The following is a 21,734-nucleotide window of genomic DNA, read 5'->3' on the forward strand; positions in this document are numbered from 1 at the left end:
TTAGCAGTTAGTTTAAATCTTACGCTTAAGCAACTTAAAGTTAAAACTATATTTTTGCATGGTGACTTGCAAAATGATATTTATATGAATCAGTCTAAGGGTTTTAAAGTGAAAAAAAAAAAGAGCACTTAGTTTACAAACTGAAAAAAAAATCTTATATGGCTTGAAACAAGCTCCACAATAATGGCACAAAAAGTTTGATTCTTTTATGGTGAGCTACAGCTATAAAAGAATGACAGTGGATTCTTGTGTGAATGTCAAAAAATTTTTTGATGATAACTTTATTATTCTCTTATTATATGTTGATGATATGTTAATTATAAGATAAAATGTTGGTATGATTTGTAAGTTGAAAAAATAATTGTCTAAGTCCTTTAACATAAAGGATTTAAGTCCAGTAAAGTAAATTCTTGATATAGATATTATTCAAGATAGGATAACTAAAAAGCTATGGTTATCACAGGAAAAGTATGTTGAATGGGTGCTTAGTAGATTCAGCATGCAGCATGCTAAATCAGTTAGCAATCCACTTGCCAACTATTTTCATCCGAGTAAAAAATCTTGTTCGATGACTAAATAAGAGCAACTAGCTATGTCTAGTATTTCTTATTCTTCTATAGTTAATTTTTTTATGTATCGTATGGTTTGCACATGACCTAACATTGCTCATGCAGTTAGTATGGTGAGCAAATTTCTTTTTAAATCAGAAAAAGTTCACTGGGAAGCAATAAAATAAATTTTTAGATATTTAAGAGGCATTTCAAAAATGTGCTCGAGTTATGGAGTTTCACAACTAATTCTGGAAGAATTTACCAATGTTGACATGATAAGTAATCTTGATAGTATAAAATCTACTTTAAGGTATTTATTCATTTTTGCAGGAAAAATTGTGTCTTAGTAGTCTAAGTTACAGAAGTGTATTGCCTTGTTAACTGCAGAGGCTGAGTATATTGAACAAATAAAGCAATAAAAAACTTTTTGGATAAAACGTTTTCTTCTTGAATTGGGGTTGAATTAAAAAGAGTACACGATACTATGTGATAGCTAGAGTACTTTAGATTTGAATAAAAATGTCATGTACCATATTGAAACAAAACTCATTGACGTTAGATATCACTGGTTATATTCGGTGATTGAGGAATAGTAGATGTAATTGAAAAAAATTCATACTGATGAGAATACAGCAGATACAGTTGAAGAAAATCCATACTGATGAGAATACAGTAGATATGTTGACTAAGACACTTTCTAAGGAAAAACTTGAGCTTTGCAATAAATTAACGAAAATGAGTTCCTTAGCCAAGGTAAGTTCCAAATGAAACTAATATGGTGATAAATCTCCTCATAATAAGATTGGAATGAAAGATTGTTAAGAAGTGTTGGGTTCAGCCCTATATGTTATTTGACCAATTAAAGGCCATAAGCTTCAGTTTTTTTTTTACTAAGCTCTAGATAATAAATAAAATAGTAAGAGCTTATTTAAGGTGTAAGTGTGGTAGCGCCAAAAAAAAAGCCAGAAAAGATAGAGAGAAATGAAATAGGGAGAGTTGATTGAATAGAAGTCAATCAATGGTTCGATTAAGCTGAAATTTCATCAACAGGTTTATCATTCAGAGTTTTACATTCTGAATGGTGGAGATTGAGTTTGAAGCTTTTTAGAAACAAATCCATAGTATTTTTGTTGAGTCACCTATTTGGTGAAATTTCTGCAATTGTCTTTGTAATTGTTGATTAGCTTTAGTTTTAGTTAAAAGAAAACTTTATATATCTATTATTTGATAGTAGAGATTTTTCTGGTGGTCCGTAATTTTTTTTTCTACATTGAAGGATTTTTCACATAAATCTTAGTGTACTTTATTTTTCTTATATTGTTTATTATTAATTATTGTCTATTACTATAGATTTATTGCGATATATTGCTTCTACATTTTTATGTTTATCACTTCAGACCCAACAATACATTATTAGAGAAAACTCTTTTGTAAACAAAGATTTTCGTGTGAGCTACTCTAATAAGTTCAAATTGATTAATTTGGCTTCTTTTAATCAACAATAAAAATACAAAAAAAAAGCTTAGATTGACAAATTCAATTAATGAAGGTTAGGATTGGTTGCCCGGTCAATTTCAAATCAAATGTCTTCAATAATTGCCAATTAAACAAAAATTAAAAATATAAACAAAATGAATGATTTGAGATTATGAACACATGTTTATATACTTGACAAAAAAAAAACATAATTGCATAGACAAAGAAGCCAACATGGGACGCAATATTATTTTCCTCCATCATTCATGATTAGTCTTTCCTTGCATTATGCTTGACTTACTTTTATATTTAAAATTGTCAGAATTTTATTTTTATTCATTAAAATTAAAAGTTCAATACTTTATCAAAATATCATATAATTGTTAAATATAAAGGTATAGATTGTTTTCATATAGTGGTTCATTTGTTTTCTCATCCAATTCTTCCCAAAAAAAGAAAATTATATAGAAAATGTTGTAATTGAAGTTTATTTATTAATTTAATTATCATCCTATTATAATATTAGTTTTTTTTCGTTTCAAGAGTCCAGATTCTTCAGTTGGTTAGTGTTTAAAAATTTTCGATTTGGAAGTTTCATATAAAAACTCCATGATAAAAGGAATGAGAGAAAACACTTTTGATTGTGTTTGAGCACATTTGCATAAACGATTGGTTGATCCAAATGAAAATTATGGTCTATCATCATTGTTTTTTGAAAACATAAAAAAAACCATTTATGTTAAATTCATTCATAAAAAAATAAAAGAACTAACTTATCCTATTGTAAAATCTTTCAATGCAAAAATTAAGAATATCCCAATCCTCCTCTGACTCTCAACAGCATTATCCCACTTCTAAAATTCCATGATGGCAATATTTAAAAAAAAAAAAAAGATTAAAAGTGGTGTTTTCGTGTTTTTACTTGGGCTTAATTTAAAATAAAAAAAATTAAGAATACATTTTATCATATCTAAAATAGACTCTTGATGGATAAAAAATAAAAAAAAAAGCTTTTTACTCCTTACCAATGTGAATTTTGTTAACTTATTAACTGATTTTACTCTTTGGTTGATCGAGAAAAAGACAAACTACAACATATTTTGTGTACGGTGTGGCTGGACTCCTATTAAAAGACCCCACTTTACAATAAAGATTGTTGTCTGTTTCAATTATTTGAGGAATTTAGATCAGCATTGGTGCCCATCTAGAGTTTTCTTGTCTTTTAAAGATTTTTCCTTTTTATTTTTTTTACTTCACTTCCAAAAAATCCTGGTCCCCTTACTGGGACCAAATAATTTTGTGGATTGATGTTGATAAGCTTTTTTATTGCTGTTTTTTCAAAATTTTCACGTGAAGAAGCCATGTGAAGCTTTACTCTGAGAACGCAAAAAGAATGATTTAAAAATTAATTTTGTGTATATATATTGTATTTATTTCATAATAAATATGCATAAAATATAAAAATTATGTTATTAAATTTATATCGATACATCATTTTATGAATATGTTTTTTTAATTTTATTAAATTTATATATAATTTTTGTTAAAATTTTAAATTATATTATATTTATTTTTTTTACATCATTTTTATATGATGCTATTATTTCATATTTTAAAGTATTAATATAATATTTAAAATTATCGAATCTAATTTGTAATAATAAAAAAAATACATATTTTTTAACTTTATGATAATAATTTTTTAATTCCTTCTTTGTTGACAAATTGGGAGGTATCCACGAAGTTCAAAAGTTAGCAATACAATTAATTATGGTGAGAAACTCAACCAACTAATTATGATTAAACTCGTTAAAAAATTGGGACAAAATATTTAACTCGGAAACCCATTCTTGCACAACAATTGGGGAAATGGATCATTGGGGGTCCAATTTTCCATATCAATTGGAAAAATTATGAATTTTGAAGTTAAGACTTACCCCAAATTTCTAGAGCTATGCATCTTTTTGTTCAAGTATCCAGCTGTAAGAAGTTAGAGTTTAGTTTAGAAATCTTGAGTTAGAATTATGGGAGAAGAAAATTAGTGTTTATAAGACCAAAAAAAAAAAAAATCATCTTTTGTTATATATAAATGTATTTATGAATCGGATCAAATATAATTTTTTATAAGTTTTGTTGTCAAATTAAAGAATTTTGAAAATTTTAAATTATTAATTAAATTATTAAAAATCAAATTGATTTTAATATTTTAAATATATTTTTAAATTAAACTTAAATTAAAAATACTTTTATTAGTAATTTAATATTTACCAAGTTATCAATTCAAAAATATTTGTTCAAAATTTAAGTCAAATTGGGTCAAGCCTATGTATCGGATGAATACTCCCGGCTGATAAACAAATCTAGTTATATAACTCAAAGTCCCAGAATTTTTATATATGATAAAAAAAATTTTATATTTAATATATTTTTAGTATATAAATTTTATATATTATCAATAAATTAAATAATAATATTTTATTAATAAAATAAACTATATAATATTATTTTATTAATTATTAAATTTAAAAAATATATATTTATGTTAAAAATTAATATTTATTTATTAATAAAATAATATCATTTAATTTATTAATAATTTATAAAAATTATATAATAATAATACATCAAACATAAAATTTTAAAATAATTCCTCCCTTTGATGGCACAATAGAGTAATTTGTCTGACATTCATGACGCTACGCACAAATGATAATGGAGATAATATAAAAAAATATTATGACCATTTATTTCTTATAAAAGTGAACAATCAGATATTTGGACTGTTAGACATTTCTATGTACCTCACTCTGTGCTTTAACTAACCTTTGAAGGTATAAAATTTTTAGGTTTGATTCTCATTATAATCATTTATTAAAATTATTTTAAATGCATAATTAATAATTATTTATTTTAAATTATAAAATATAATTTATTTTATTTTAATTTAAAAAATTAAATAATTTATTTATCTTAAATTTTTTATCAAAAAAAGTATAAAATTTATTGGCTCCAAATTTGATATTCTTATACAAATTTATCGCGATTATCAAAGGAAATTATCCTCTTTATTATTTTTTATGAAATAAAAATTTTTATGATTTTATCTTAAATGATAAATGTGTTTTCAATTAAATTTATGATTAATATTTATTTCAATTATATTTATTTTTATTAATCTTATATTTAATTTAAAATTATTATATTTCAATATAGATTTAAGTTAAAATTACATTATTCACAAAGTAATAGAAACTTTGGTTCCATTTGTTTTATAAAAATTAACTTTCAAAAACTATTTTTTGAAAGGTGAAAATTTTTTATTGTTTGAATGAGTTAATAAAAAAAAATTTTATTATTTGCTTGTTTTTTGGAAAAGTTGTTTCTTTTTTCAAATAATATTAATACATCTATTAAAATATTAAAAATTATTTATTATTAAAGTATATTGAAATTATTTATTTTTAAAGCTATTAATATTCAAGAATAGTTATATTTTAATAATAATATTTAATATTAAAAATTATATTAATATAAAAATTACTTAAAATAAAACTATTTATTATTCTTTATATTAATATTTCAAAATATTTAAGATAGTATTACTATTTTTAAAATATTATTTTTATTAATATAAAATAGTAATATTATTTTTAAATATTTATTCTTTTAGAATATTTCTATTTTATATTTTATATTGAAAGTGTCTAGTATTAAATCATAATAAAAAGTAAAAAATCTTTTTTATTTATATTTATTATGAAAATATTAATATAAATACCATAATAAATAAAACATAAGATTATATATTTTAAACTAAAAAATAATATAGTATAGTACTATTTATTAGTGAAATATTAAAAATATTTATGTTTAATATTATATAAGATAAAAATATTTAAAATTAAAATTTCAAAAGACTTTAAATGCTAATATTTTAAGTTTTTAGTTAAAACTTAAAAAATTATTAGTATTATAATATTTCAAGTTAAATCAAATTTAGTTCGAGTTTAAATTAATATATTTAAAGTATTACTTGTGTAGAATTATAAAAAATTTAATATTAAAATATTAAAATATTTTTAATATTAAAATATTAAAATACTTTTAATATTAATATTTTAATTTTTAAAATTAAATAAAAATATTTTTATTAATATTGTAATATCTTGGGTCAAAACAAATTAAATATGAGTAAAATTACGCTCAAACACATTAATAAATAATTATGCTCATAGATAATTATTTTCAAGAAACTATCCTCTTTTTTTGAAAAGGTAAAGAAAATTTTCAAAAAAACTATCTCATTTTTCATTGATCAACAAATTATTTTGACCAATCAATTTTTTATCAAACAAACATTTAAAAATATAAAAATCATTTTTTTTATTAAACAAGGGAGTTTTTAATTAAATGGCTAAAAACATCTTTTCCTGAATGGATAAAGTGAGAGTATCGATTGAATCAACTAGGCAGGTAGAGGAGAGGAAACTGATATTTTGGTTTTGAAGTGTTTGGGGAGTGGAGGAAGCAAGGATGGAGAAATCAAAGATGAATAGAAGAGCGCACCAACAGTCAGTAACACTGCAGTTTGCTCAAATGGTCCTAATCCATTCCCCTTTTAAGCCCACATTTACTGATCTTTCTAGCCAAAAAGTGAGAGAGTGATAGAGATGTACATGATGCAGCAGATATGAACCGAAGCAATTTTGATTGTAGAAATAGAAGGCGTGAGTACACCTGCCACTTTTGTTACGACTTAAGAGATAGTGATAGTGATGAAGACAAATTGGCCTTTGTTCCTTTGTTCTCATCTGATCCATCCCTCAACCTTTATGAAAATTCTAATATCTAGATCAGTTTGGATTTTTTTGTTTTTCGGTTCGATTTAAATTTAAATATTTTACGATTTGATTATTTGATTTGATTTGATTTTTAAATAAAATGTAAAAAAAAATCAAAAATATTTGAATGACAACATCGGTAAATATTTTTTATCCTTGAATTGCAACTTTTTTTATTAAAAAAAAAAAAAAAAACAAAACAAATAGTGTCTGAAACGTTCACAGTGGAATTTAAACTTTGACTTAGGAGATTAAACATTCAAATATTGTAGTCTAACCCCAAAAAACGAGGCTTTTGATTTGTATCAAACAATATACAATAAAATGTAGCATGCATATCATATCCAAACAGTTACAATTTAATCCCACAAAAATCTGACACAAATGTGTGGCAAGTTTGATGAGATATTATTGAAATATGAACACTAAAGAAGATATGACATGTCTTGTTTTTTTATAGAACATATAATTAATAACACGACAATGCAGTTTCTCATGGTCGAAAAGTGGAATTCAACCCCCCAAAAATAAAGGTATTATTGGAGGATTATAAGCCAGTGGTGACCCGCAGCCTTGTTCCCACATGCTTTTAGTTCTACCCATCAATTGTTTTGTTTTGTTTTCGACAAAGTACTTTGGCTGCATTTGTAATAAAATTTAAGGATTCAACACATTTTTTAAAAAAAAAAAACTATGAATAAAGGTATTGGCATTATAAAATTTTTAATATTCCGACAGCATGAGAAATATATACAACTTTTTTTTATTAAACATTTGAATCAATGTTAAATTCGGGTGCCATCCAAATTTTTGTGCATACAAATTCGAGTAAATCCTCTCATAGCAGACTCTTTTTCCAGCCCATTGGGAACAAAACTGAAGCTGATGATACTGATTTTTTTTTATCAAAAATGATTGAAAGCTTCAATTAAAAGAAAAGTTGAAGAGCAAATAATTAAGCACATGATGACACCTATTGCTGATAAGTTTCCAACTATTCCATCCCACCCGAAACCCTTCCCCCTTTTTATAGGAAAATATGAGACAAAGGCAACAAACTTGAAACAATCTTTTATGAAAATTGTTTGTTTGCTTTTAAAAATTTTCCTTTGCTTTACACCTTTATAGATTCAGTATTAGAATAAGATTCCTAATGGGTCATATATGTTTTTCTGTAAATATACATATATATATATATATGGCTGAAAACTATCACCACTACATTCCAGCTTGAAGTTAACATCTTAAGCTAAAGGATAAAGCTCAAACTTCAGGACACCCGTGACTTCTTCCACTTTATATGTCACATTTATATGGAATTATCAGTTGACATCCTCTTCATTATTTTTTATTAGAACTCTAAACATATCCATGCCTGTGTTATACAAAAAAATAAATAAATAAATAAAGTTAATTTTATCATTGTATTATGATTCAATGTTAAATTTTATCATTATAGTTGAATTTTATTATTAAATTTCAATTTCTTTCGTTTTTAATAAAAAGTAACGACGAAGTTAAAACTTTTCATAAAATATTCTGTTAATGTAAGTGAAAAAATTTCATAAATTCCGTTGCTTATCATTCAAAAGTTAACAAAATTGAAAGTACTGAAATACAATGAATAAAATTCAATAAATATCTGTAATACAGTGATAAGTTTGACTTTATTCTGTAAAAGAAAAAAAATTCAGATTGATATACTTTTAAAACTATTTTGAATCATGCACAGTTTCATTCTTGGATAATTGTAAATCGTGTATTTGCAAGAAAACAATGGATTTGTAGGGTTTGTTTAAGCTTGAAGGAACCTTCCACACTTTAAACACAAAATTAAATAAGGAAAGAAAAATAAAAACAACCCTTTGGGAATTTTACAAGTGATTAAAGACTAGCTAGCGATACGGCAATGTCTGGGTCGGACTGAAAGATGTTAAAGAAAGATTGTGAACAATATATACTGTGGTCAACGAGTGATGGTGATGGTGATGAAAATAATAATGATGACGATACTGAAAAAAGCTCGAAAGATTTTTTTTTTTTTTCACGATGGCAATTGAATTATATGATATGAACTTTTTTTCACTAACCAAGATGTTAAAAAACCAAAAACTTGAAAACAAAGCTTATAATATTTTCATTCTTCACTCAAATCCCATTTGAAGAATTAGTCGACCTTCAATTCACAAGGGATCTTAGACACATTCAAGCTGCCTCTCTAACGCCAAAAAAAATTTTAAAAAAAATTCAAAAGTCAAAAGGATGGTATGGTATGGTATTTTTTATTTACAAATGAGGATTCAAACCCTACTAAAAGGTTGAGATTAGGAGTATAAATGATATATTAATACTCACACGTTATTCGGATTCGATTCGAATAAAACTTAAATTTGGTTCAATTATTATCGAGTCGAGTTCGAGCTCAAATAGCTCTACTCATCGATCGAGTAGAGTTAGAGTATTCTTATACCTGGTTCGAATAGCTCGTGAGCCTAATCGAGCTTTTATATTTAAATATATTTTTATTATTTTAATTTATAAAATATCTCGAATTCAAATTCAAGCTCGAGCACAAATAATCAAACTCTTGTCGAGTATACAAATCAAGCTTATTTTTATATATTAATCGAGTTTAATCGAACGAACTCGAGTAGCTCGATTTCGATTAAGAATCGAGCTCGAAATAAAAAAAAAAAAATACGATCGAGTTCGAGCAACGAATTGAGAGTCGAGCTCAAGTTCGAACTTCTCACTATATTGACTCGACTCAATTACACTCCTAGTTGAGATGAATTTACAATGAAGACAGTATGAAAACTGCCATCACTAAAATCCTAAAATCCCTTATATGTATATTATAAAATTGATAAAATTTTAATATTTTATATTTTGCCCCTTCTAAATTGAAAAAGGAAAAATATAATGGGAGGATTTAGAAATATTATAGAGTACTATGGATGTACTTTAATAAAAAAAATACTCACTTTAAAACAAAAACAGAGTGTTATTTGTAACTATAAATCAATTTTGGCTTGCAAATAATTATTTTATGTAAATCTCATCTTAGCTGATCATAATCTAGCAGTGCTTTTCTTCCTTTTGTCCCATATATCAATAGTATCATCTCTCTTCATTTGCATACTTCTTTTTTAACTTGTAAGAACTCATTAATTTTACCATAAAAATTTTCAAGTATAAAAATATTTGTAAAAAGAAAAAAGCAAAGATTAAAGCTAAAAAATTTTATATAATAAAATATAAATAATGTGTGAAATGGAATTATAATCATGAACCCATGATATAAAAATATTTTTATAACATGACAAAGTACTTCCTTCTCTTGCTATTTTTCTTTTATATTGGTAATTTGATAGGGTGTTTATTTAATATTATTTAAAATTTTTAATAATATAATATTTAGTTTAAAATAATATTTTAGAAATGTAATCTAACAAAATCTAAAATTTAAAAAAAAAAGCATCAATTTTTAAATTATTTAAAAAGTTGAAAAAATATAAAGTTAATAAATTGTTGGTCTAATTTTGTATTTTCATACCTTATCTTATATTTTATAAAGTACATTAAATTAGTTAAAGACAAATATCTTAGTAAGAGAATGTGAATTTTAAAGGAAATATCCAAAAATGAATAAATTTATATATATATTAATATTGACAATGAAAAAATTCCTACATTTTCAAATTATTAAAACTATTGAACCCAATTATAGAGTATTATTTTCAATTACAAAATGAAAATATATATTGTTGTGATTGTATTTATTTGATATTTAAATTTTTGGTGTATTCAATATTATAAGTTTTTGTTATATTTGTGTTAATTTATATTTAAATTTTTTATATATTTGATATTGCAATAAATATTTCGAATTCTTTCGTTGAAAGTTTTTTTACATTTACAAAACATTATTTTTGCATTGAATAAAAAATTTTAAATAAATATATTATATAGTAAGTTGTCCCTCATTGAAAAAAAAAATTATAAATCTGACCCTATTAAAAGAAATACATAACAATTATCATTGAGTTAAATATTCAGGTGAAAGGGATAGTGTAGTTTTAATTCTTGATCTATATACCAATATATAGGGTTTTTTTTTTTTAATTTAAAGCTGTAAAGGTTTGATCTCTTAATGATTAAAATTAAGAATCTAGTATTCATGCTACCAAAATTCTCCAAAAAAAAAAAAAAAAATACAAAGTAGAGCAAGTTTCCTTCCTTTTACTAATATGAATTTCTCCTTCCGAAGGCCGAAAACTAAAGATTCACTTGTATTTTAATACCTACTCCAACTATATGTTTTGAATTTTTAGTAACTATCATTAACGATTGGTAATAAAAAATCCAACTTGATTTTATATAAGATAAACAAAAAAAAAAAGGAATAACTTGAAATCGGTCTAACACTCTATCATGACTTGACTCGAAATTTATAAAATAAAATGTGATAAAATTTTACTCAAACAAACATATATATATATATATCAAATTCGAGATTTAATTCAATTCATTCATATAATTTTTTTTAAATGATGATATTTAACTTATTTGATATTCAAATTACAATTTTTTTATATAAAAAAATTATATTTAAAGGATGAATTTGAATTGATTGAAAAAGATTAATTTAATCTTAATTTTACTATTTCAAATCTAAAATGACATGAAAATCAAATTTGAAAACAGAATCATATATGAACATACATAAAAAGAGAAAAGGAAACTTCCTTAGAAAGAAATAAAAAGAAAAAAACAAAGAAAATTTCATGATTTATGAAGGGTGGTCCTTGTTAAATTCCTAATTATGGCATAAGGGAAGTGTGGCTTCTCTTCTTATAGCCAAGACACCCCTCTTCATGCACTACCCGACACCACCTTTTCTATAGTACTCCTTTTATAATCCCACCAAAAACACCCCAAAATCCCATCTCCTCCAGCATGCCTTCTGTTCCCCTCCTCAGTTGGCCTCCCGTTTCCTGAAACCATGTTATTCTACGCACAGAAACACACACGGACATATATCCACAAACATATATATTTATATTTATATGATGTCAAAATAATATTACATGCTAGCTTAAAATTTAATTTAGTTAATTTATATAATCACCCCTAAAAAGTGACATTTAATAAATTTTTAATATTTACAATCATTTCTCTTATTCTTATATACATAAACATAATCACAGACACACACAAACATACACAAACGTATAAGATGACATATATTTATGACTAGCAGGAACCTGGGACTTGAATGATAGCAGGACTGCAGGAGCAGCAGTGAACAAGATGGACCTGTTTCCAGCTCTTTTGAATCCTATTCTTACACTCGAGTTGGAGTTCCAGTTTTCCATTCCACCAGTTGTGACTGTTGATAGTTTAGAATGTGATATATTCCATGTTAGATAGAAAATTTTAATTATTGATGAATAAAATTAATTTTTATATTAATTTTATTCATGTTTTAAATAATTATCATATGACAAATAATCATAAATATATTATTATTTATAAAGGTCATAATTATATAGAAAGTCATAACCATCTAAATAGAAGTTTATATCTATTCATTCATTATAAATAAGTCTTTTAATATAATTATTTCATTGCTTTTGATTGAAGAGTTTGAGGTTTTATTATATCTTAAAGACATAATTGCTTTTAAAAAATATTTTTTATGCCTCAAAACCAAAATTATTTTTTATTATTTTTCTTCTTTTATATTTCGCATGAGGAAGATATAAGAAAAAAAAATTGATATAATTTGGAGATTAATATTAGAAAAGGCTCAATATCTCAAAGGATTAATATTTTTATAGACCAAACTATTAATTTTCATAAAGATCTTCATTATGGGTATATATTTTATTTTTTACATAATTACTAATAAAAAATTGACTGAATGAGATAAACACGTTAACAATTTATTTCATTAGTGAGTAAAGTTAAAACATAATATACAAAATATTGATTACATTGCATAAATCAATGCATATACTGAAATTGACTTCATAGTTGGGTTTAAAGAATTGTATTCTATTTATTTGAAAAATAGATACCTATAAAGACTAAAATGGGAAATAACCTAAAAACATAAAAAAGAAAGACATGAATTGATTTATGACTAAAAAAATTATCATTTGTTATCAAGTAATAAATTAAATTTGATTATAATGGAATGGTCGATTGTTTAATTATTATGTCTTGGTTATATATAGAACAGGTAAATTGTCCTATAGTTTCTATGAAAATAATCAAAAATGGATAAAGGAATTTACTATGAGAAATTAAATATAAGTAGAGAATATATACATAGAAAATAAAATTTGGCTACAAGATTAGTTTTATTATTAAATCATAGCACCAAAATTAAGATAATAAGTTGAGTTAAGCTTTTGTATGGTTCTATCTTTGTTGGTTATTTATAAATCCAATGTTGATATATATATATATATATATTTTAAATTTATTATTGGTTCAAATTATGACTAGTGTTCAATTTTCATAAAAATCAATTAAAATTAATTGATATATGTGAATAAATATTATTAAGATATAGTGTTTCATAGATTAATTGGTGGATAATAAATCAAATAATTGTTATTATTAGAAATATAGGCAGTGTGACACGTATTTTGCCTGCTGGGTGTATTACACTAGAACTGATTGTATAAAATAAAATTTTATTATGAACAATCATAAAGTAAAAATTATAAATAGTCATCACAAAGTTAATCAATGATTACAAAAATGTATTGTTGCTTTTTATATATAGAATATTGATTAAACAAAAAGGCATGTCATTAAAAATATTGAAACATTTGTTGGTTACTAGCATTTTGAAGGATGCTTATCAATGTCTAGCTAGCCATATTTATAAATTAGAAAAGAACATGCAAATTCAATATTTCAAAGGCACTAATACATGCATGTGATTAATTTTATTTTGTGATGGCATAAAGAACATCAGTACAGTTTGCTATATGTTACGAAAATGAACTAAATGGGATAAAATTTTCTTTCTTATACATATAAGAAAGATATGGACTATGGAGATAAAATGAGAGCATCCAATTAATACATTATTAGTTAAAGACAATAAAGATATTTTTACTTCTTATACTAAAAAAAATGGCCTTTTGGAAGTTGTTAAAATGAAAAGTGAATAAGTTTCCAAGGTTTTCAATAGTTTTATGACAATGACAAAGATGTGGCTGGTTATACACCATATTAACATATAGGCTTAGATAATAATATTAGCTTGTGAAAGCTGTAAGCTTTAAAGTTAGTCAATCAATTATTTAACCAATGCAAATTCATCACGAATTTTTGCATGAAATATAAGTAGAACTCATATTATAATTATTATTTATACCATTTTATGAAAATGATTCTTTGGATTCATGTTTCATGACTTACATTGATATGGTGATCTAGATATGAACATATTAATCATAAAATGATTGTGAAAGTATTTGAAATTGGTGTTAAATATACTATGGATTCTTATTATACATAGGCATATTGGTCCTATGAGTAAAGTTTAAATTTATTATATATCCAAAAATCCTATGACAAATTAAAATTGATAAATAACAGAGATATATAGGCTGCACAATTGTGGAGAAATAAATTTCTCATAAAATATTGAAATCAAGTTTAAAAGTTTTAATAGTCATAAACTTGCAATTGGCCATTAGGCAATTAATATATGCATTGAAAACTCATGATAACATTTGAGATAGTTGGTTTTTACTAAAAGCTATCATTACAAATGAGATAACTTCAACAGCCAAATCTACATGATTTGTAGGTATGATGTTGATTATTATGGTTGGCTTAGAATAACTACAAGCCAAAATTGATGCCACAATCGTGATCACATTGTCGTAATTTTTTGTTATGTATATGGTCTAATTCATGGATTATACAAATAATTTATCATCTATGGTTTTATATAGTGAAAATTTCAAAGTATATTTATTTTGGAAGCCATGAGTGATTCAAAAATCTTGTGAATATGAAACTTTTATAATAGCAAAAAGAATGTCATTTGATCTATTTGGGTAATGAAAATGGTTTTGTTCATGGTAATAAAAATTATTAATAGTGTCCATAATAAAATAGATTCATATAAGTATTTATGAATTGACATAAAAAGTCTTAAAAAAAGACTATCGAAACATAATTATATTTGAAATATGCTTCTTGATATAAACTCTAATATTAAGTTAAAATATAAATGTTTTAAAACTTTTATAGAAATATTAAGATATTTGCTAGTTATTTTTCATTCAAGATGATTTGGAGGCCTTCTACTTAAAAAAAATATATAAATAGTGAAAAGATAAATAAAATGGTAATTTTGAATAAGTATATATGATATCTTGACCAATTGAATGAGATATTCTTTAATAAAGAATGCATACTTACACATGATGAGGTTGATAAGAATAAAATAAAAAATAAAAATTGCCACTATAGTGTTGTAAGATTTTAGTATAATTTTATGAGCAAATTATACAAACTAATAAGTTTAGACACTTATTAAAGTAAAATCATTAAAAAGTCCTTAAAAATCTTAAAATGACTAAAATGGTTTGGTTTATTTATTGAGTTTATTCAATTGTACTAAAAGTATAATTGTTTGAAACTATATAAAAGTATGAAAATAAAATGGTTGAAATTAATGAATATAGAATTGTGGCCACAATCAATACCAACTACTTCTTAAAATGATAAAAATGAGGCAATAATGTTTGGAACTTATAAATGATATGCAAAATAAAAAGTTTGGATATATTAGCCTAAAGTAATTATATGATAAATTCAATCTCAAGTGGAAGAAATTACTATAAAGAAAATTAAATTTCAAGATATTTAGTTAGTAGTACTATAAGTAGAATAGATTTAAATCTTTACTATTAAACACCAATAATGAAAACCCAACTTTGAATTAGTAACCTCTAATTACAAAATTTAATGGATAAAAATAAGTTATTGTTATGTGTCTATTAAGTCCTAGTAAAATCTATTCAAATTTTAAAAACTAGTGTGATCCATTGTGTGAAGAGGATAAGTTTTTATACTTTTAATAGAGTTTTAAAATCTAAAGCAATGAAGATATAATAAAAACTCTACCTATATAAACATAAAAGTTGTGCCACTTCAACAAGAAAAATTAAAGTCTCTCTAGTAAATATTTATGAATAGGATAAGTACATAGGCATAATAATGCTGAAAATAGTTATAAAGCTCTGACAGAAGAATAAATAAGTATTATATGTGTTATATTTTCAATTCTAATTTAAGAGTTGAGGTTTAATTTGCAAACAGCATCAACCTTGTTAGAATTCTAAGATATATATGTTAATTGAATATTTAAATTGAAAGATATTTTCTGGTATTCATAATATTTATTTATGTGAAAGATAAAAATTAAACACCAACATCCTAAAATAATGGAAGATTGTTAGTAGTTTAGAATGTGGTGTATTCTACGCTTGATAAAAGGATTTAATTATTAATGAATAAAATTAATTTTTATATTAATTTTATTTATATTTTATATAATTATATTTGAACAAAAATAATTATCATATGACAAATGATCATAACTATTTGAATATAAATAAATTATTATTCACAAAGATTATAATTATACAAAAAATCATAATCATCTAAATAAAAATTTATATACATTCATTCATTATAAATAAATCTTTTAGTACAATCATTTTAACTATTTCTAATTAAAAATTTTGAAGTTTTATTATAGTCTAAAAATATATTATTTAAAAGAAAATTATTCACACATCAAAATCAAATTTCTTTTTTATTATTTATCTTTTCCTATTTATTTTTTCTAACAGTGACGGTGTCCACCAGCCTCAATGGGAAGCTTTTGCCGGGTCATCACTGTTCGCTGTCCATGCTCCAACCGATCAAGGTATTCCTCAGGCCCGTTCGGAATATCCTACACCCACGTAGTGTATTAATTCAGAGGTGAAACCGGGTTCTCTTGGTGGCTCGTTGCATTGCCATGGCTGTTGATCCCTTATTTTTCCATACGCTGACTTTGATCGTGAGCGATGCGAAGCACAGTGTGTCTGCTTGGATGGCGGGTTGGCAGCGATCGTGACCGTTGTTCGCACCCGTTAGGAGGCGGTGAACATGTGGTACCTATGGCTTCAGTTCAGGTTAGCATACGTGTCAGAGGAGTCATTGGTTGTCGGATGCTGGAAACTCGTGTGGCAGCACTTGCGATTGCCTCAAACTATGTGAGCTCATCAAAGGGTTTTGATTTGATGTTTTCAATCATGCACGCATTACCTCATCATAGACTAATCTAATCGTTTAATTTGGTGGACTAATGATCATGTCAGTCATAAATGTAAAGTCATTAACAAATACATGGTCGAATAGTCTTACATAAACCAACGGATGCCGACTAAAGTAACAATGAAATTTTTTTTTTTTTTAATTTAAATTCGTTCAAAGAAAGGATAATTTTTTTATTAATTTAATAAATTCAATTTAAATCAATTTATTTAAATCAATTTTTAAAGAAAGATATTTGGACAAATCTAAAAAAAACCCTCTTACCACTAAAAATATAGCTTTATATAAAATAAATGTGGATAGTTGAAAGTATGGTGCATACTTCCAACATATGTGCAGCAAAAGTTGTCATTATTTTTCTTACAAATATTTGTACATGTATTTGTCAATTTGGATAAGAAAAAGGAACATATTGCCCCAAATGTAGGGGGAAAATATAGTAGAGCTTGAGAAAGTTATTAGATTACTAGCTCTTGACATTGAAGTTTTCAACTAGTCTTGAACATCCCAAATTGCCTTAGAAAGTTCACTTTCCTAGATTGATTGTTCATTAAATGCTGAGGTTCTAACAAAAAGTGAAGGGAAAATGGCCTAGATTTTTATCTTCTTGTGTTTGCCTCCAGTGCCATTTGTAGTTGCAAATTTGCAATGATGATGAACATCTGCTGAAGTTTGCTCCTAGTGCCATGAATTGTTAACAGAGTAGCTTTTATATATCAATGGCCTTTGTTCAATTCTTCACAAGATTTAGATGGAAAGCAGGGCCACCACTGAAAATTGTTTTCATTGCTTCAACAACTTTTTTTCTTCCAGTATTGTATAGCCAACTAATCATACCTTCGATGGATTGTTTGCAACTTACTTGGGGTTGAAATCACACAGCTCTGTCAATTATCCTCTTTTGGTGGATATCTAACTCAAGGAACGAATGTCAGTCCATTTCAAATTTAGTAGCAATTCTTAAGAATTAAATACTAATAAGCAAATAGACATTGATTGTTTAGAATAGAGAACAACAACAAAAGAAGGTGTTTGGCCATTCATTTGCAATGGCAACTTCGAGTTCTTGTGGGCTATAAGAGCCACTATCTCTTACATTTTATGTTCTTCGTGCTCAAAAGTAAAAAGGAGAATCTGACTATATCATGAAAACAATACTAGAGGAATAATCATTACAAGAATATCATGCAGAAACTAATCTGATAGTAGTTGGCAGGGCCATGTAACTCTTGAAAATCAGGCTTGTAAAGAAAACAGTTAAAGATTTTTTTAGTACAAAAGAAGCCGCGAGGATAAAGGAAGAGCTTGTAGATGCTAGGATTTGAACCCCAATTAGCAGCAAACTTGGCAATCTGTTCATTGCATGTCATGTTATCAGGGGTTTAGGTTTTCGCTGAGGGGACCCTTGTCTTAGCCGCTTGTTTTGTTGAGTGGATGTTCCATAAGCTCATCAATTTAAGTCGTACATTACTTGAAACTTTCTAAAAGAAAATATTGGCTAACATATCAGCTCCCTTGTTTGCATCACAATAGCAAAACTGAATCTTTTCAACTTGGACATCAGAGAGAAGCATGAGATTTGGGGCTTAACCTCAAAGTGTTTTCCTTCTGCAAATAGCCATTACAATAACAAGAGAGTTAGATTCAATTAATATTGACTAATTAATCTATTTGTGCTGTGATAGCATTAGCCATATATCTGAGAGTTCTTACAAAGTGTGGAAGTATGAACTATAAAGTCTTACTTGTGACTGTTAAATTTGCCACAACATTGTTATTTTAAGGAAAAAGAAGGCTGCCTTGTAGCAAATGCAAACTATATTTTCATGTTTTTGAATTTTTTTCATTCTTTCTTGCGGGCAGTATTTTAGTTAATGGTGACAAAACTGCTCGGAGAGGAGCGGTATTAAGCTAATAATGATGATACTTTTATTAATTTTCTTGTTCGAATTCCTCCCTAAGGTGTACCACAGACTTTGTTTGATGAGGAGAACGAGGAAAGTTACAGGTTAAATATTTGGTTCCATTTGGTGGGATTTGGCCTTAACCTGATTGCCTACTTAATTGCATCTCATGTGAGTCTACTGCTACTTCCTTCTGCATACAATTGTGTACTAAGCTTTCTTCACATTGGACAGTACTTAGAACTTCTTGGGACAATCTCTTTTATTGCTGCAGGTTGCTGGAGGATGCTGGTATGTCCTAGGGACACAGCGCGTTGTTACATGCCTCCGGCATAGTGTGAAAGAAGTTCTTATTGTGATTCATCTTCCTCGTGCTCAAAGAGGGTTTGCGATCAATATCTGTCACCTGCAAATGTGTTCAAAAGTCAATGTGGAGGGAACTCAACAATGATGACCAAGTAATTTTGCTTTGATCCCGATGGACCATTCCATTATGGGATCTATGAACCCGTCCTCCTAGTCATTTCTAGCAATTCTATTGCAGTTAAGATCCTTCATCACATATTTTGGGGTTTATTGAACCTGAGGTAACCAACAAAAGAATCAAAACTTATGACTTCAATATTCTCACAAGATTTTCAATGCATTTCTGCATTGCTGTATGATATATCTTGACACTGCCAACAATCAAAATATATATATGACTCAAGTTGAGTTGATATTTGTTTTGGTATGCTAAGAAAAATACCTGGATTTCTGTGTTTTAGAACCAGCTTTAAATTCATCAAATGACCATGCTGTAGGATCTCATTTGGCAACAAGCTTAGCCCTACAAGTAACCCTCTAGAGGTGGTATTCAGCATTTGCACTGTCCTGGGGTGCTTACTTCTCTTGACTTTACTGATTGGGAATATTCAGGTGAAGAACTACTCTCATTACTTTGTAAAAAAGGGGGATTTTGAATTTATAGGAGAAAGTGGCATTGACAATGGCTTTGTGATTATTATACAGGTATTTCTCCATGTGGTTATGGCAAACAGGAAAAATTGCAGTTGAGGCGTCGAGATGTTGAATGGTGGAAGAGAAGAAGGCAGTTGCCTTCTGGTTTAAGACAAAGAATAGGCCATTTTGAAAGCCAAACCAAGGGAGGGGAAGAAGAGATGAAATGGATTGAAGAGCTTCCACAATGGCTCCGGAGGGACATCAAGCGCTATCTTTGCCTTGACTTGATCAGAAAGGTAACAAAAACATCGGAAACAAAATTTCAAAGAAAATTATATCTGATATACAATTTGACAGTTAACTTCATCTCAGTAATCCTTATGATTGCAACTTGTTCTCAGATACCACTTTTCCATAGCCTATATGACCTTAATGTTGACGACATCTGTGATCGTGTCAAGCCTCTTATTTACTCTAAAGATGAAAAGGTCCAGAACGAACAGATTACTTCACTGCCCTGCTATAACATCATGAAATTTGTTGAACAATTTTTTGTCCTATATTTAATGAAACAGATAATTAGAGAAGGGGATCCGGTACAAAGGATGGTGTTTATTGTTCGCGGACATGCTAAACGTAGTCAAGGCCTCAGCAAAGGGATAATAGCCACCAGTGTACTTGAACCTGGTGGATTTCTAGGTGATGAACTCCTCTCCTGGTGCCTTCGTCGCCCATTTATAGACCGTCTTCCAGCCTCATCAGCAACTTTTACCTGCAATCAACACACAGAAGCTTTTGGTTTCGATGCTGACGATCTTCGGTACATTACTGAACACTTCTGGTACAAAATTTAACTCGAGAACAGCAAGATACTACTCTTCAAGTTGAAGGACATGGGCAGCTGTGAATAAACAGTTTGCTTGGCGCTGCTATAGGATGAGGACTAGATCAGGTCCATTGATTCCTATGACAGCAAATGAAGGAATTGGAGGTCGGCTTAGAAAATATGCAGTAATGTTTTTGTCATTAAGGCCAAATGACCACCTTGAATGGAAAGCGAAAATAATGCTACAAATTTTGGTTGGTTCAATACTCCAATGCCCCCCACTCTTTCTACAATAAAGTTTAGTTTCTATGAACCTGAATCCACTCCATGACAAATATCTTCTTTGTAATAAAACTTCTTTGCCAATTATGACATGTTGTGATTTTTCCTAGTTTTCTTTTTTTTTTTAATTTTCTTTCTATCAAAATGAATTATCGGTAAAGTATTGAATTTTTAATTTAAATATACAAAAATTTTATTATCTAATCATTAGTCAAGGTAGATTAGATATAACATTTTTAAAACAAAATTTGACTCTTGCACCTATTTTGTAAACTCAATAAAAAAAATTATCACTATTATAAAAAAATAAAAAATAAAAAACTTATCACATTAAATCTTGCTGATCTAACGTATATACATGTGAAAAAAAAAAAAAATTGGTGATTTAACTAATTTTTGTAAGAGTATTCTTTCTTTTACTATACAATTCCACTTTGTTAAAGTTTAGAATTTAGAAAAAAAAAAAAAAAAAACAAAACAAAAACAAAAACAAAAAACAAAAAACAAATTTTAAACTACATTTACCAAGCATTCAAGACAACATAAC

General features: G+C 26.6%; 1 pseudogene; it reads left to right on the forward strand.

Moving 5' to 3' along the window:
- Positions 1–1,172: 1,172 nt before the first annotated feature.
- On the forward strand, positions 1,173–21,397 carry LOC111300961 (cyclic nucleotide-gated ion channel 2-like; annotated as a pseudogene).
- Positions 21,398–21,734: the final 337 nt, after the last annotated feature.

The sequence above is a fragment of the Durio zibethinus genome, chromosome 18 (assembly GCF_047325235.1).
Source record: "Durio zibethinus cultivar Kanyao isolate XHJ-2024 chromosome 18, ASM4732523v1, whole genome shotgun sequence".
Classification (NCBI taxonomy): Eukaryota; Viridiplantae; Streptophyta; class Magnoliopsida; order Malvales; family Malvaceae; genus Durio; species Durio zibethinus.